The sequence below is a fragment of the Tamandua tetradactyla genome, chromosome 4, assembly GCF_023851605.1.
Source record: "Tamandua tetradactyla isolate mTamTet1 chromosome 4, mTamTet1.pri, whole genome shotgun sequence".
In the NCBI taxonomy this organism is placed as follows: domain Eukaryota; kingdom Metazoa; phylum Chordata; class Mammalia; order Pilosa; family Myrmecophagidae; genus Tamandua; species Tamandua tetradactyla.
The window spans coordinates 151,858,464-151,876,775 of NC_135330.1; the positions used below are offsets into that span (position 1 = coordinate 151,858,464).

General features: G+C 34.1%; 1 long non-coding RNA gene and 1 other non-coding gene across 2 annotated transcripts; both read right to left on the reverse strand.

The window, feature by feature from the left end:
* Positions 1–1,692: 1,692 nt before the first annotated feature.
* Positions 1,693–1,799, reverse strand: LOC143681808 (U6 spliceosomal RNA). Its single transcript, XR_013174866.1, has one exon. It is a non-coding gene; the product is annotated as a U6 spliceosomal RNA (small nuclear RNA).
* A 12,653-nt stretch (positions 1,800–14,452) lies between these two features.
* LOC143679442 (uncharacterized) lies at positions 14,453–18,168 on the reverse strand. The gene is made up of 2 exons (XR_013173769.1): positions 18,088–18,168; positions 14,453–14,789 (listed from the first exon to the last, which is right to left on the reverse strand). It is a non-coding gene; the product is annotated as an uncharacterized LOC143679442 (long non-coding RNA).
* Positions 18,169–18,312: the final 144 nt, after the last annotated feature.

An 18,312-nucleotide genomic window follows, 5' to 3' on the forward strand; every position in this document is an offset into this window, starting at 1 on the left:
GATTTGCTTGATGTCTGAAGCAGTGTAACCTTCAGATGGTTATTTATTCTATTGGGATGCATTATCTCATATATAAGAAAGTTAGATGGAATGATGTATCATTTTCAGTTCAACTGCTTTAGTCTTTGTTATTCTGTGGCATTGCAACTCTATGGACTCATTTGCTTCTAAGTAATTCTCCCAGGTCTACTTCATCGCACCTTCCCCAAAACACAAAACAATTGCCTTTACCATTAAAGCTACTGGAGGATGCATAGAATTTGACTGTTATAGAATCAGAGGCTAGAAGTTTATAAAAGATTGTAGTCATGAATTGATTAAATGTAAGTAAACAGATCCTGAGAAGTCAGAATATCCTACCTGCCTACATGATGGGAATATTTATCTTACACTGCCTGAAAGCTTTTTCTCTGCTCTGGGAATCTTCCTGACATTATACCAGTTGAATATTCATTTGAGTTATCATTCAAAAAAATTCTAAAAAAAAATGGTGTGATACTATTTGGGGAACAGTGTTTAACATAACTGCTTGGTTTTAAGAGATGGATGGTTTAAAGGGTAAGAATAATGGTTTTACCATAAACTAAAGTTTGCCAAGTATGTATAAGGTGCCAGGTACTGGAATATGCATTTTGCAAATATCATTTCACTGAAAAAACAGAGTATTCATAAGGATTACATATAATTATCTTCATTTCACAGATGTTAAATAGAAAATCAACTTATTTATAAAACTTTACCATGTCTATGCAGAGCCAATAAGTAATATATATACAGACTTCAAATAAAAGTTTAATTGTAAACCTTGTTCTCCTAAGTACTGTGAGATATTAATTTTTCCCTGAAGCAAATATTGAAGACCCTGAAGCCAGTTTGGGCAAGTTTCTAATTTTTTCCTTGAACTGTCTATAATTTCTTGAACTTGAATTCTATAATTTCAGTTTGATGTTTTATAAAAATATTTTCACATCATTAGAACTCTTTTTAAAAATACTTTAACTAATGTCTGTATTAACTTACTTTTGCTGCCATAACAAATTACCAAAAATTAGTGGCTTTAAACAACATATTTATAACCTTACATTTCCGAAGGCCAGAAATCAATCACTGGTCTTACTTGGCTAAGATAAATGTGCCCTTCTTTCTGGAGGCTCCAAGGAAGAATTTGCTTCCTTGCATTTTCCAGTTTCTAGAGGCTGCTAGTATTCCTTGGCTGGTAGTCTCTTTCTCCATCTTCAAAGCTAGCAGCGGTGGAATAAGCCCATGGCATATCACATCAATCCAACCTACACTTCTGCCTCTTGCTTAAACTTTTAAGGGCCCTTGTGATTACATTACATCCACCTGTATTATCCAGAATAATCTCCTATTTTAGATTATGCTGATTAGTCAGCTTAAATTTGTCTGAACCATAAATCTTCTTGGCTATGTAACCTAACATTCGCAGCTTCTGGTGATGAGCACATGGCCATTTTGGGGGGGAGGGGGGTCCCTAATATTTTGTACTACTGTGAGCATTATCTCTCAATAACATTTTATCAACATTAAGATTATATCCTTAGAACAGACACCTAAAAAATTGCACATATACACCCCACATTATATATTAGCTTCCTACCATATATTTCCCATTTCTTGATTTGGTTTTATGAGTTAATCATTGCAATATGTTTTCAACTATTTTTTTCTTTTAAAAATATGGAACACTTCACGAATTTGCGTGCCATCCTTGAATAGGGGCCATGCTAATCCTCTCTGTATCATTCCAATTTTAGTATATGTGCTACTGAAGCGAGTACTCAACTATTGTGTTTAGAGTTTTTTATTAAGGTATTTTTCAGGATCTGTGCGCATCTATGAATATGCCTAAACTGCTTTGACGATGCAAACTCAAGTTGTAATCCATGGTTACAATTATTCCTCACTGAAGTTTGATAAGATTGACATTTTTTTCCCTGTCATAACATATGTTTAGATTTCTGAGGTTAGAATAATAGACTAGCACATTTCTTCTCCGATGTGGGTTTAGAGAATTTATACACACATAGAAGTGTGGTAACCAGAATGCCTCTCTTCCAAAGATAACCTGTAACCTGTGACTGTCAGGTTACATGGAGAAGATGACTTTGCCAATATGATTAAAGTTATGGACCTTAAAATACAGAGTGTTGTGGATTATTTGAGTGGGTCCAAACTAACTTCATGAAAACATTTTCTTCAGCTGAAGTCAAAGGGATGGAGCAGAAGAAGATGAGAGATTCGAAGAGAGAGGGACTCAACACACCATTGCTAGAGGGGCCGTGTGGAAAACGGGAGAAAGAATGTGGGCAATCTCTAGTTATAAAGATGGCCCCGCCACAAGAAACTGGATTTGGGTAGCAGCTTGAATGAGCTTGGAAGAGGATCCTTCCCAGAGCCTCTAGTAAGGGACACATCCTGCTGAACATTTGATTTCATCCTAGCGAGAACCTAAGCATAGGACCTAGAATTCTGACCTAAAGAACTTTGAAACGAAAAATATGGCGTTGTTTTGAGCCACTAAATTCATGATAATTTATTTCAGCAGCAAGAGAAAAAAACTAATATAAACAGTTTTCTTATATTGTAGCCATTTAGTAATAAGTGAAATAATCGCAGATGTTGTTCTACCAATAAAATTCGCAAAGATGAAAAGTTCAATCTCATGTAGGGTTAGCAAGAACACTTGCACATACAGCTTGTTAAAATATTAATTGGTAGTAACTCTAAGGAGAGCAATTTGGCATAATGTATGACAGTGAGCACACATATACATTTGATTTAATAATTCCATTTATGTAAATATATCCTATAACTATATCCACACTTGAAGCAGAGACATATACAAAAATGTGTGTTCTTTTCAGAAGTTTCTGGGGAACAATAATAGAGATTACTTCATGCCATTTCATTTAACATGGTACATTCATAAAATGGAATATCAGGCAACAATTTTTATAGTGAGTTGGATTTATATTTGCTTTCGTGAAGCAATCTCAAAAATAGATATTTAAGGGTGCATGAGTGGTTCAGTGGTAGAATGCTCACCTTCCATGTGGGAGACTCGGCTTCAATTCCCATACCATGCACCACCATCCCCCTCCCCACCAAAAAGTGAATTATTAAATGAAAATAAGTGCTGATGAGTGCTATGTCATAATCATATTTGAATATAATATACCACAATACATAGAATTTTTCTAGATGGGTATCTAAAAACTAGTAAACTTTAATGCCTCAGCAGGGGGATGTGGAGAACTGGAAATCTGGCTGAGAGTGAGACATTTTTTACTATAATTATTTTACATTTTTTAATTTTTACTGTGTACATGTAACACTTTTTAAATGATTAAGGAGTAATAGAAATCCTTTCAGGATCGTTCTAGATATGGATCAAATACCTAGAACAGGATGATAGAAATCTGTATGCACAGCTTTTTCGTTTTAGTCTGTGAAAGTATCATTTCTTTGCTTGTTGCATTTCTCCCTTATTGCTTTTATGCATATTTGTTTCTTACTCTTTATTGTATTTATTGTTTTCTTCATTATTATTATTATTTTTCCTTTACCTTTCTATTAGTGAGAAGCTCTCAGATATATTTTATATATTAGATAATTCTATTTGCTTTTACTTCAGTTTTCTTACAGTCTTTTCTTATTGGATTCATCTTTCCTTTTCTTATCATCCATTTAAAAATATATATTAGCCCATATTTTTCTTGGAAATTCTATTGCTTTCTTTTAAAATCTGTTTCCTGTACACTACTGAATCTGGAATACCCTATAAAATTCATTTCTCATATCTATAAAAGTAATGTTTCAAAAACATCTGTTTCTCGGTCTTGGAATGATACTATCAACTCTTTCGTTATGTAATTTTTTCATGATGTACATAGGCTATTTTTCCTACATGTATTCATTTTAGATTAGTGTTTGATCACAGAGAACAAGTACTTCATAAGAGCAAGTGTTTTGTTGTAATTGGTCTTATGTTCTGTCCATTGGCACTGGTGCTGACCAAATTTCCTTATTATTATTATATTGGATGACAACTTAATGTATTCACACACTATTAATTTACACATTATTAATTAATAAGAAACTATGTGAGTATAGTTTTTCTATGGATGTAGTTGCAATATTAGAATAAGCTAACTTTAATCAATAATTGTCCATTGTTTTAAAAATAATTGTCAATATTTTTCTACCAAGTACAATATATGGCATAGTCTATTATAACCTGCTTGTTGTCAGTTAAAATATGGCTTGTACATCTTACAATGAATGTTGTCTGTCTTCTATAATATTCATTTTTTGGTTACATTATGTCCCTACATTCAAATATACCTTATATTTTTACCAGCTTATTATTTTTGATCATTTAAATAACCCCTATTTTTGCTATTCTAATTGTATAGTGATAAATAATAATAAAATATTTCTGTGTCTTTGTTTCCTATAAGCAGAATAACTGAATCAAAATTCAGGAAATTTTCCATTTTTCCTGATATAATAAAACCTGTCCCCAAGAAATTTTGCTGTGATTTAGATTCTTATGAGAAGTTTGAGCAAAGCTATTTTCTTGCAGTAAGATTTCTTCTCTCCTAAAGCACTGATTCAAACATGCATGAGTTTTAATACATACTCTGAATATGTATGCAGAGACATGGTTGACACCACATAATTCTATTTCTACAAAAACTTAGAGTCTTTAACATCCTAAAGATTTCCTGGAAAATAAGGATCTTTTCCACTTAAAAATGTGATACCAGCAGCAGGTTCCATCTGATAGGTATTGTTTTAATGTGTAAAGCATTGAGGCAGGAACAGTCGATGAGCATATTAATAAACAAAGTTGGTGATGGGATTTTTCTGTTAATAGAACAACAAAAGTCCTTCTAATAGGGTTTTAATTCTAATGGAATCAAATTCAGTTAAAACATGTTATGAACTATGAGACTAAATGGAATACGCATTATATGCAAAATGTTGCTGATTCTTTGTGGAAGGAAATTTATTTTCCTTGGTGTTTATGTGTTATTATGTACATATAATATATCATATGATATCATCAAAGAATATTTTAAACAACGTATACATATCTAAGGGATGATAGTTCAATAATCTTTATTCACCACTGTTAACCTGAGTTCAGGTAATAGAATCTGGACAAAGACAGCTCCTTCGATCTATTTAGATATGGGGGCCATTTATGGTATTTTTTTATTCTGGTTTCATACAAATGCTTTTATGATGTCATTTGAAATTTCTTTCCCTGTGTCTTCAAAGGCATGTTAGTTAAACATTGATTGATGTTTACAGGTATTGCTAAACAACCTCTGTTCTGAGACACATGCTTCTGATTCCCAATGGGCAAACTGTGTTTTTGAATTATGTACAACATGAATCTCAAAGTAAAGTCTGTCCTGTTAAAGAGAGCTAATCATGGGATATTGCTCATTTGCCTGAACTGACAACTTTTGGTTTCAGAATCAATAGAAATATAGAAGTCGGGTGGAATCCATCCAGGCTTTTATTTCTCTCCTAAGGTATAACTCCAAGATTTATCTGCCTCCACATTTCATGAACAAAGTAAAAATGTTAGTTTTAAATTCAAATGGAAAGTGAATATGCATGGTCATCCTGCAGGTTAAAACTAAAGATTTCGTTGGAATTTACATTAATATGCAAGTAACGTTTATGAACACTCATGAAAGGCGTTAGCTGATGGATGTGTCTTCTTTTCCATTCTGGCCCATTTCAATTTCTCTTCTTTGCTTCTGTACTGTTACTCTTGTTTTGTCCTTATACAAGACTAATGAAATTTGATGTGTCAACGCTCTGTGTGAATATTCTTATTCATTTATTGAAACTCTAGATTTCTACATCTTCAATTGTTTAAAATTCACTTTGAGTTTTTCAACTTCAGATATTCTCTTAGAAAAATAATCTTCCCTCCAATATGTGCTGCAAAATGCCTGCTTCTAGTAACTTATTATTAGGGAAGGATTTCCTCTCTAGATAGTCCTGAAGCTCCCTGTACATTTCTGAATTTGAATTTTCGCTGCCCGCTAGTTTCCATTCTGCATGTAGTTTTGTGCTGGGAATAGCCTTGCAAAACCTTTTCCTTTTAGAAGGAATAATAACTGCTGAAAATTAATCGTCCTCCTTAGCTAAAATATGTTTGTCATGACCCTACCTTGTGAAACAATCATGCTTCTTGATTATCTGCTGCAGTTTAAAAGATCATGTGGATTATCAGGGCTGCCACATATAATTTTGCCAATGTGTACTATCATGCTAGTAGCAGACACTTCATTGATAGATTATTTTTTGTGACAAATTTTTGGTGATGACAAGACAATGCTCTGTTGCAACAAAGTTAATAAATTATTACAGTGTTCTCACAGATGGAACTGTCTTAAGGAGGAGATGCCTTTTAAAAATTTGAATCAAAGAGCATATGAGTTAGCTTTGGCTGTCATTGTTATAACAGGAAATCTGGGGATTGTGTTCATTCAAATACCTTCAGGCAGATGTGCAGCAAAGTGGTTAAAAGCATTTTTTTTGGAGTCATTTAGACCTGCCTCAGATCCTGATTGCTTTACCTGCTAACTGTGTGACCTGCAAAAGAGATTTAAACTTTAAGAACTTTGATTTCCTCATCTAGAAAAATTGGAATGATAATAAAATTGTCATAAATTAGATATGATACTTCTCTTGAAGTATGAACATAACTAATAGAAATGGGCAATAAGTAAATTCCAAGGAGTTGGCAACCTGGGGGACTGAAAAAAATGTCTCATTTGGATTTTTATTATATGAAAATGTATTGTATTTAAATGAATAAGTGATTTTAAAATGATACTACATGTAGAGCGTTTATCAAAAGCTTTAGTACATGGTAAACACATAATAACTTTTAATAGTAGTTACACATCGTGGCAATATGGAAATTGGCCCAAATGACCAGGGCTGGGGGATGATCAGAGGAATATGATTCAGTAGTGGGACTATGGGCAGGAGTCTTAGCATCAGAGACTTTGGATGCCAGACATCCTATAAAATGAGCTATTATGAATATAGGCAGAGGCCTCTGCTTCCTTCAAGCAGAAAATGCAGATGTTCTATGCCTTTGAACAAGTTGAACAAGTTCTCCTCAGAGGAGACCCTGGCAGAAAGTATACTCAATGACATACAGGTGAGAGGAGACTGCTTAAGAAAAATCCAAGGAATTGCTGTATCAGAATAAATTTTGCTAAAAAGAGAAGCCCTTTGGATTGCCAAGTGAATTTTATAACTCTTCCTCAATATGACAATAACAGGCCATTGAAAAGATAATCAGCAAGAAGAAGTGATAGAAGGGAATAGTACACAAGCTTACCTTGTGTAAAATTATTTAAGTACTATAATTATGTGAGGAGCTTCAGATCTTTTAGGGCCCAGGAGAAAAAAAATTATAAAATACATCTAGCAAACAATATTTTAAACTCAAAATACCCATAGAAGTTCTTGAAGCTGAATAGCTGATAGAGAGCAGCTGTGGAAGTCAGGAAACAACCTGGATGAGGCTTAGCATGGATGTGGCTATCATGTACAGCAGCAGGCCTTTCAAGAGATTTGTTTGTTTTACATTTTGAGGGCTTGTAATGCTATGTACTGTTCTATCCTGTTCTCTCAGAACTGTCTTCAGGGAGAAGGGGTTGAGCCCAGGGAGATCTATTCAGCCACAGCCCTATGTGGGTCTAAGGAACGTTTTAGAATTAGATGTGTGAATGTCTGTGTGGCAAGCAGGGTTCTCCAAAAGCAGATATTGAGATGAACTCATACGTGAAATTTTTATTAAGAACTGCACCTGTGGATGAAAAAAAAAACGGTGAGGGGAGAAAGAACGAGTTGAGGGAGAAGTCAAACTGTGTGAGGTAGCTTTGACAAAGCCTTGGCTAGCCGAGCAGAGAGCTCTGACGGCGCTGCCAGACTAAACAGCCTGGCTTTAACAGCCCACCTTGCTCCAACCTCAGACAAAGGGTCTCTCTGCAGCGGAGCTGGATCCCAAGGAGGTGAAAACTAGAGATTGCAGGTCACATTCCTGCAGCTGAGCAGTAAGTCTTTCCTCGGAAGCGATGTGAGCAGGCATCTCTATGTCCATCTCTTACCCAAGCATTCTAAAATGGATCTGATAGACAACAACTAGCCAAATGCTGCACTTCTGAAGATCTTACCTCTTTGTTCATATTTTAATTCTCCACTGCAATGGAAGCATTTTCATTTTCTTTCATAAACCCAACAAAGTGCTCATAATAACACTATATGTCTACCAGATTTATATGATCCATGTTTTCATCCCCATATTTAGACAGACTCCAGAATGTTTCTTTATTTCTCTTAACATAATACTGCCATCCTTGCAGTTTCTCATTTATTCCTCTAATTATATAGATAAATACATTTTCTTGAGCTCACACTTTTCCAAATGAAACTAGGAAGGGTGATATTCTATAACATTCTTGTTTTATTCATATATATTTTAAAGACAAACTGAATTTATTATAATGGGAAGAATCTATTATTATAGAAATATGATAAATAATTCAACTATAGAAAATATCTTATGAAAAGCTAAAAGCTAAAGTAAATGATAAAAAAACTGTATGCTGTTTTAATTTTAAGAAATAGTTTTCTAAAAAATACATAAAAGCTTATTTCTAAAACTGAGGACTTCTTTCCCTAAAAAAAAAAAAAATTATGTCTTAATAAATGGCTGTTTATACCTGACACATGCCAGGTGATATCCCTAGTTTAGCATGTGTAGTTTATTATAAAAAAGAAAAGGATTATTGACTGCAGTGATGTTGATAGCTTTTTCCTTGACTTTCTTCAATAGCAGTTTTTGACATTCTCTTGACCATTCTAAACCTCGAGACCCTTCAGTCAGGAGCTTTACAGGAGTAGGCAAGCATGAAATTAATTTTCCAGTGTGAAGTAGCTTACAGATACCAGAAGATTGCATAACTCTGTAATACTGGTAAATCCCTAAATTAGTTCTTTAGCTTCTTGGTTGGTTTTCTCTTATTGCACTTCTGGTTTGACTGGATGAATTCCTTTGCTTTATGGTCTTGTATAGAAAGAGTGGATTATACATCTTTGCAACAAGGACTATATTTTTTATTCTTTTGTGTGTCTGTGAGTTTTAATTTTTTGGCTACACTCTTTCTTGTTATGGCCTAGTTATCCAGGCATGCACTTATTTTTAATGCTTACTAGGAAACTTTGTCCATTTATGGATTTAAGAGTGTTCTAATACTTTTGTTATGATGCTAAGGACACAATAGTATGTACAGCTGAGAACCCTAGAAGTTTAATCCCTATCCTAAGGAATGCAAATTCTGACCTCTGTGTAAAATCTTGGAGAGCTTCATGGGAGTGTTTACAATGTGCTGCATGGGTTTCTCACTTACAGTTAAAAAATTAAGGCTGACTGTATTAAAATGCGTACTTTTCAATAATATAACCATTGGAATATAACTATTACAGCCTTTGCAGTGACTTAAATACAGTACTTCATTCTAACTATTTTTAAGTAATTATTATTATGTTAAATGAATCTCATTCCATCATCAAGAACAGTGAAGCTTTTTTTTGGATGTGTAAGCAGAGAATTTTCCTCTGGTTCTTGGTTATAGTGATTAATTTGGGGTTATCTGTCAAACTTCTTATTGAAAACCTTCTCTCCCATCTTGATTTACAAAATATCGTCTGTGAAATTCTGATAGAAATTTTGTGTGATGTAATGCATCATAAATTGTACATTTGAACTAAGTTGAGAATATCAATATCTTTTCCCTAAGAATTTATGACCAATCACAAAGCATTTCAACAACTCTTTTTAGAATTCAAGTAAATGGAGCCTAGGAGAGAAATAGCACACCAGTCCAAGTCCAAGTCCATCTCACAAGGGTACCAATGGACTATGACCTCATCCTATGTTCATTAACCTGGCATCTTAGTATATAATTGGGATGGCTCTACTTCACAATGATCAGAACTGTTATATTGACCTCACAGTGTCTCCAAATGAAACCCTAAAACTATTCCGCTACCCAAGTCAGGATAGTTAATTGAAAGCAACAACACATCCAGGTAAATGGTAGAGATTAATGCCATCCCCAAACATGTATAGATGTAATGTTAATTGTCTCTATCACATCCTAGTTTACAGACCTCAGCCCAGAAAAAACTAAAGATCATAGCAGAGGGTTGTGGAGTACCATAAACAGCTATTGTAGTCCCAACTGCAGTTGCTGTGCTGGATAGTTCCCTTCCTAGAACAATTCAACAAAGTAGCACGATGACTCCTAGTGACCCAATTAGGCAATTTGTAACTTCCGTCTGTAACATAAGGATTTGCTGGGCTAGGCTCTCTGGTTCCCATGGGTGATACCTATAACAAGAGACAGAACAAGACATCAACTAGATGCAAAATGATGGCTGCCACCTGAATACTAATGCTGCTCTTGTTTGCTTTGTCCTCCATCACCATTTGTTGTCAGATTGTGAACATGGCAATTGCCTATTTAGTTATCACCAAGCATGAAAGTACCACAAGCCACCCAGTGACTCTCTGACTTTGAGGTACACTTTTTCTGCAGATTATGTCGTGACAACCAGTATTCTCACGATGACCACTTCCATTACTCCTGCCCGTATAGTGACTTCCTTCTTTGTCTGCTGTTCTCCTGACCAGGCAATGTCTATAATAAAGTGCATTGTGGGTGGGAAATTATGAGCACTCAAATAATAGGTGATTTCTAATTCAGTAAGGGTGTTTTGTTTTTAAATACTTTAGAACAAATAAAACATTCACAAAACTTTTACTATATGACATGAAAGGGATATGAATGTAGGTGTGCTGGGGGTGGCATGATGGAGCTGTAGGGTGAGGCATCAAGACCGGTTATACCATCAGAGACATTCATTCAGGTGCTAGTGGTTATCTGTGAGTGTTTCCAAGTGACGTAATGCCTAAACTTTTCTTTAATTTTGTTTTAATTTTTCTGTAGTTTTTATAAGATGACCATTGGGAAAATTTACTTCTAATAGTCTATACCCATTGCTTCTTTACTTGTTAGTTCCAACATCTCTTTTATGATGTTTATTTGTTAATATCTCTATATGTGAATATAATGGTGTAATATTATATAATAGATAATATATGATGATATAATCTGAGCATATACAAGAATATATAAGTATTGCATGTATCATATACGTCTAAATCATATAGATCATAAGTAATTACATAAATAAAGGTATATATAATTATACCTAATGTGGGATATTTAATCACAATGTATTATATATACTGTCTCATCATTCTATATGTTATATAAGCCTAATATAATTTTTTAACAAGGGATAGCAATTTATATATGTTGCTATTTTAATTATATGAACAGGCTTATATATTTTCCTAAATATGTACAATTATTATTTCTATGATTATATATTCTAATTCTGAAATTTAATTATTTAAAAAAGATAGCAAGTACTTCTTTTTTTAGATGTATTTTCTTTGAGCAACACTTTGATTAGTTTATTGTGCATAAACCTTTGTTAATGAACTGAAGTCTAATCTCCAAACATGCTGGTGTCTTCGTTCCTGTCAATCTCCTGTATTTGTAGCAGCAGCTGTCTAGAAAGACAGGTTAATAGATTGTTGCTGAAGTAAGCCAGACACTGTTACAGCTGAATACTTCAGTTAGTTTAACTGAAGAGGAATCTTGGATGTCAGTTTAGGATACAGGGAAAAAGTTGTGTTGTATTGCATAAATCTTGCTTTCCAACATGCAGGAGAGGAAAACACCACCATATAAAAGTCAAATCTGGAACGTCAAAGGTGATTTCAAATATAAATCTGTTTCCTAATGTTTAAAGTAGAAAATGTGTGTTGATACCTTATAACTTTATTTTGGTCATTGAATTAATTTGGCAGCAATCGTAAGTTTAACATTAGGACCATCTTTATATGTGTTTTTCTTCCACAATGCTGTATTTGAAAATTAATTTACCAGGTTTTGTCAGTGTTTACTTGATAAAGCAAAAAATAAAATGCAATAACTACCTCTTTTAACAAAAATTCTTTCTTAAAAGGTAATTGCTGGGTGCATGGATGGTTCAATGGTAGAACGCTCGCCTTTCATGTGGGACGTCTGAGTTCAATTCTCAGACCATGTATCGCCCCCACCCACCCCACCCTACCAAAAAAAAAGAAAAAAGATATTTGCTTTAAAAAGTAGAAAAGAAAGAGAAGCCATAGGAAAATTAATTTATGCATATTAAGTTATATAGACCAATAAAAGTCATAGGTGAAATGTTCTAGACTCTAAGAAGGAATATGTAAAATATATTGCTAGTTAGATCTGATGAGAGGTTTACATGCGCTAGACATTTTGCAGGTTACACTACCTGCATTAGATTATTTTTAGTTCCCTTAAAAATTAATAAAACAAAAGAACAACATCCAAACAACTCTGAATTAAACACTGATCCCATTTTACAGATTGAATCATCCAAGAAAACGGAGTTGTGGGGTTTTATTCAAATGCAGGTATTTTACTTTCTTAAAATGAAACAATGAATATCAACAGTGAATCAACCCACAATTACATACTGAATGTTCGCTACATATAGAGCAATTTGGTAAGTCCTAAGGTTCATGCATATCATGAGAAGACATGCTTCCTCTGTTCAAGTAGCCTGCAATTTAATTTCGTTTGGGATTAATCATATGACTATTGACCTGATGTAAGAATTAGCATTTACAAAATGTTCATTCTGTACCAGGTTATATACCTGGCACACATAATTACACATAATTTCTCCTTTAATCCTTGCAACAAACATATGAGGATAATAATGTTATGACCACCATGGTGCAAATAAAGAAACTGAGTCTTAGAGAATTAAAAAAAAAATGGCTAATGTCCCAGGACTAGAAAATGAGCTCACATAATCCAATTTGAGGTACAACCATTAGATAACAATTTTTCTAAGCAATTGGGGGACCAGCCTCTGTTATAAGTCTTTAGAAAAGGAAGAGCCCCGAGGATAAGCTTCATGATTTGGGTAGATAAAGCAATATATAAAGAGGAAAACTGTTATGCTAGAAGCACACTAGCAGTGCTAAACTTGGAATAGTTGAAAACTGCAATGCTTGTGGAAAATAACATTAAAAATCAACTGCAGCTTTAAAATTTGAGTTAGATTTGGAGTATGTGTATGGTATGTATCCTTCCACGTATATAATTATTCCTTCATCATTTAATTTTGATTTCTAAGTCAGAAATATGGCTTGTCTTATTTAAAATTTGCCTGTATGAATTATTGAAGCTGATGTAATTTCATGAATTAATCTCTTCTCAAGAATCAATTAACTTTTTTTGAAAAAGGACGTTTAATGCCAGGAAATTGAAGAGATCCTGAAAGTTAAACAACTTTGCATCCATTGAAAAAAGCTAGTGTGTGGGAAGTGGGGAGTGGGGAAGAGTAAATATAAGTAGCAAAGGAGAGTGGAGTCGAGAGAGAGAGAGAGAGAAAGATAGAGATGAAGCAGCAAGAGTTGGAGAAAGGTGAGGGGGGAAGAATTTTATTTCCAAGTTTTGCTGTTAGAAAACTGTTGTTAAAATGGATGTTCTGTATTAATACAAACTCAAGTAATGTGAATTATTTAATTATGGTGAAATTGGTCCTGTTGTAATCTCTTTTATAGTATAATATATTGTCTCATAAAATGGGGTCAATAAATATATTGTTGTTGTTTTTAATTCTTCAGCTGAGACCCAAGACTCTTTTCATTGTGTGCCACCAAGGATGACTTGTCTTCCTGCTGCCTATCTCTCATTTTCCTTTTCTCTCCCTATTCTTTTCACTATGCCTTCCAATCTCCTACCAAGCACGATGAATAAACCCAATATAATGCCTGCTGTGAGGACTTTAAATGACAAGATAAATGCCAAGAAAGTATACCAGCGTTGGCAGGGTATTTCCACATCTCATAAAGGTTTAAATGCTTTAACCTTTAGATGCAAGTGCCTTCTTATCTCTGACTGGCATGTATTCCTTAGTCTTGTTGGTTTCTTCCAGTTTTTATCTTTTAGCAAACATTTTATATTTGTCCTAAAGAATATAAATGGCATTATTTTGTGCCTCCCCCCTTCTCTTAATACAAATTCTTTTTTTCAAGCTGGAGCTAGATTATGAAAAGACAAATTTGAGAGGATGAGGCATACCTATAGCTATTCATAATTGAGGGTCATCCTTGCAGCTTTCCGATTTTCATCTATTTATACTCACCTTAAATTGTTATGCACTAAAACTTACTGCATAATTTACAAAATACATTTTGCTGCTAGTAATAGACATCAGACTACAAATGTTGAAATGCAACATGGTTTATTCCCCCTCATGAAAGAATCCCAGAAGTAGCAGATCAGGGTTGGTTTGCTGGCTCTGTGCAATCAGCTAGATCCAAGGTTTCTTCGACGTTTCAGCTCTGTGATCCATAATGTATGGCTTCATCCGCAAGTTCACAAGATGACTGCTAGAGTTCTTTTTATGATATGATTTTCCAGAATGGTGAAAGGCGGAAAGTGAGAGTGGCATAAAGAGACTCAGGCCAGAATGCCTGTCCTATACGTTATTAAGGAACCTCCCCAGAAGTGCCACTCAATTTATATCTCACTGGCAAGAATTAAATATAATGCCACACCAACCTGCAAGAGAAATTTCAAAATGTTATCTTTTCCTCCGTGCCTTGCTCCCCTGAATGATATTAGGATTCTGTTACTAAGGAGGAAAAGGAGAATGGAAATAGTGCTGGCAGCAGCAGTCTCTGACAATATGATATCAACTTTTATTCTTAATCTGGATTAATGAACTGTCTGAGTTGAAAGTGACTTTAGAGGCATCTTTGATCAATTCTCTGATATTAGAGATGAGACCATTTTCTTGTTAACATTTAATAAGTGATAACTATATGCAGAAATTAGGCTATCTGCTTAGGATTTTGTGTGAGGAGAGCATCTCTACTTACAAGCTGTGATCTTGCTTAAGACATAACTCTAAGCCTCTGTTTCCATGCAGAGTCCTGGAGATGGTAAATATGGAACCATAGGCATTATTATGCATGAGGCTTTAAGCTCCATGTGATAAGGATTGTTTAGTCCTAATATACATCCTACTGAGGACAATGGTGATGGGAGGTGCCTAATTAAAAGTTTTGATTAATGAATGTAAGTCTACACTGCTGGGGTGATTTGAAATAATTATATCTGACTCCAGAGGCTGAGATTTGGATCATATATTGCCTTATTTATTCTTTGGCAAATGTCTTCTTTATTTATTCATTACTTTGTATTTTTTCTATAGTACCTTTTTAGCTTGTTTGAAAATCTCATGGAGCTAGAATAGTTTTGATTGCAAGTAACAGACACCAACTCAAAAAGGCTTAAACCAAAAGGGTAATGTATTGCAAGGGTCCTGGGATTTGTCAAATACTCCAAGAATATAATTTGTTTGGACATCAGAAGCAACTAGAAAAACAAAACAAAACAAAACTATTCTAGTAGACTCAGCACCTTTTGATGCATACATCTGCTTCTCTCTGAGCACTCTCTCATTCTGCGTTTTGCCATTTTATTCCTTGCTGGTCCACAAAGCAGAAGACAACACATCTTTTTCAGCACCCAAGTTTTGTATCATCTATCTTCAGCAAATAAAAAGAAGCAAACTCTCATGGTTACATTTCCAGTTTTCAGAGAAGGACCCAGAGTGCATAAGATTGAGTGAACACCTCCCTCTTTGCAGATATTTGAGATGAAGGGCAGTGTGATAGTGGCTAGAGGATAGTTCCCAGTTATTCAAACAAACACTAATCTAGGCGGTTACTATGAAGGTAATTTGTAGGTGCGATCAAAGGCCAAAATCAGTTACCTTTAAGCAAAGGAGATGATTTAGGCAATCTGAATGGTCCTGATTCAGTCAATTGAAAAGCAGAACAGAGGTTTTCCTGAAGAAGACAAAATTCTACCTCTGGACATTTTCAGCTCTTGCCGAAGAGTTAGAGACTGCCCTTCCTGATGACCTGCCTTATAAATTTTGGATTTAGCTTACCAGCTTTCATAATCACGTAAGGCAATTCCTTGCAATAAATCTATTAATATATATCTCCTACTTGTTCTGCTTCTCTACTTGTACTATGACAGATTCAGGGACAGAGACACATTTCACAAAATGAATGGCTTCATGGAAACCAAGGTATAGAAGGGAGCAGAAGGATATTTGAAAAGAAGTTTCATAGTGGGAAGTTGAAAAGATAAAACGAGGCACTGGTCTATAGGTTTTTATAACGGTATCTGTGCTGAGCCTGCAGTCAACATTCACGCTGGTTCATACTGTGTAGAAAATTCTGAATAAGCACTGTGATCTCTTTCACTATATTGTCACTATTTATCCTTTTTTCTAACAGATTCCTGATTTCTCCATATTATTTTTTAATGTAGCAGAGTGAGGATAAGCTTTCAAAGACTTAAAAAAAAAACTATCTTTACTCACACTTTCTTTCATTCTCATAATCTCATAATTTTTAGATTTCGAGCTGATCACTTAAAATGCAATTGCAGAGTATAATAATTAGGGGTAGACTCCAAAGAATTAAGTTATTTAAAAAAATATTTAAGTTGTAACTACATGTCCTCCTAAATCTACATCGTCTGTGTTAACTCTGGGTATTCCAATATATGTTGTAAGCATTCACCCATTGTTATCTAAGCTTTTTCCCCTTCATGCATTTCTTCTTTCTTTATTTTTGTTGGAATAAAACTGCTGCTGAATTGTCCATTAAGTTTTCTCAGCAACTGTACTCCTTAAAATAAAATTTAAAAAAATTTAAAAAATTAAAGTCCAATGTAGCTCAAGGCAAAACAAGGAGAGATTGCCAGTATTTTCAGCAGTTCCAGTACATAATGAACAGGGAAAGAAAATTAAGCTTAAAGAAAATTAAAGCACTTGCAAAACAAAGTATTTGGCAGGAATAGAGGAACATTTCTATCAAAAGTCAATATACTTTTCTGAAAGAAAGAATGAGTTTGCTAAACTAATGCAGCTCTGCCTTATAATTAACCATCAATGAGACAATTAGTATGATAATCATATTTAAGAATATATCTTTAGGAAAATGACATAAAAAAATGAAATAAGTGACAGACAACAGAAAGGAAGCAAAGGAAACAAAATAAGCAAAAATGAGGAAATCCTAAATTCTTTCCACATATCTGTTCCTATTTTTGAAAAGTTTGGAGAGAAAAAAAAATTCTTGAAATAGTAATATTCAATCTGTGGCAACTCAATGCATAATGCAGTTTTCTCTCACAAAAGACTATCTGATTCACAGGCCGCATTTTGGATGTTATATTCTCAAACAGTAATTTTGTCTTTGGGAAGCTAATTTCAAATAGACTAGAATGCCTCCTCCACAGTCAGTCAAAAATAACAAAAGAGTTGATAATAGAATGAAGGAAGGAAAGAAGGAAGGAAGTAGGGAAAAAAGGAAGCTTGCAGATTCCAAGTATTTATGCTATGTGCTCTGTTTGAATTTAATTAAAATAATCTACACTTATAAATGTTTCATCAACTTTGATACAGTAATATTCCTCTTTGAAAATGAACCTAAAAAATAAAGGCTGAAAAATATACGACCACTAAACTGCAGCCTCATTTTTTTTTATTTTTTTCTTTTGGGTGCCTGGTCCGGGAATTGAACCCGGGTCTCCTGCATGGAAGGTGAGCATTCTACCACTGAGCCACCTGTGTACCCAGCAGCCTCATTTTTAATACAGAAAATTTAGAAGAAAATTGATGAAGAATAAGGGAACAGTTATAAATCATGGTGCAGAAGTTCAGTAGAATATTATGTCCTTATTTAAGTGATTATTATAAACTCTATGTTGGACAGTGTTTCTGGTAATTTGAGTGGAAAATTCAGAACACAAAATAAACCTCTATCTTACTTACAATTATTGAAAATGCAGTACACATGCGGAAATGAATATAAGGGGGACGTGAAGAACTTAAAACACTGGCATTTGAGTAGTGGAATAGTGTATAACATTCCAAATTCTCTTTTACACAATAGATGAAAACAAAGAGGAAGTTTTAACTCTGTTTTTCAAAACTTTAATTTCTGAAAAATAATTGGGTTTTTTATGAATTTAAATTTGCAAATCTCTATATTTCTAT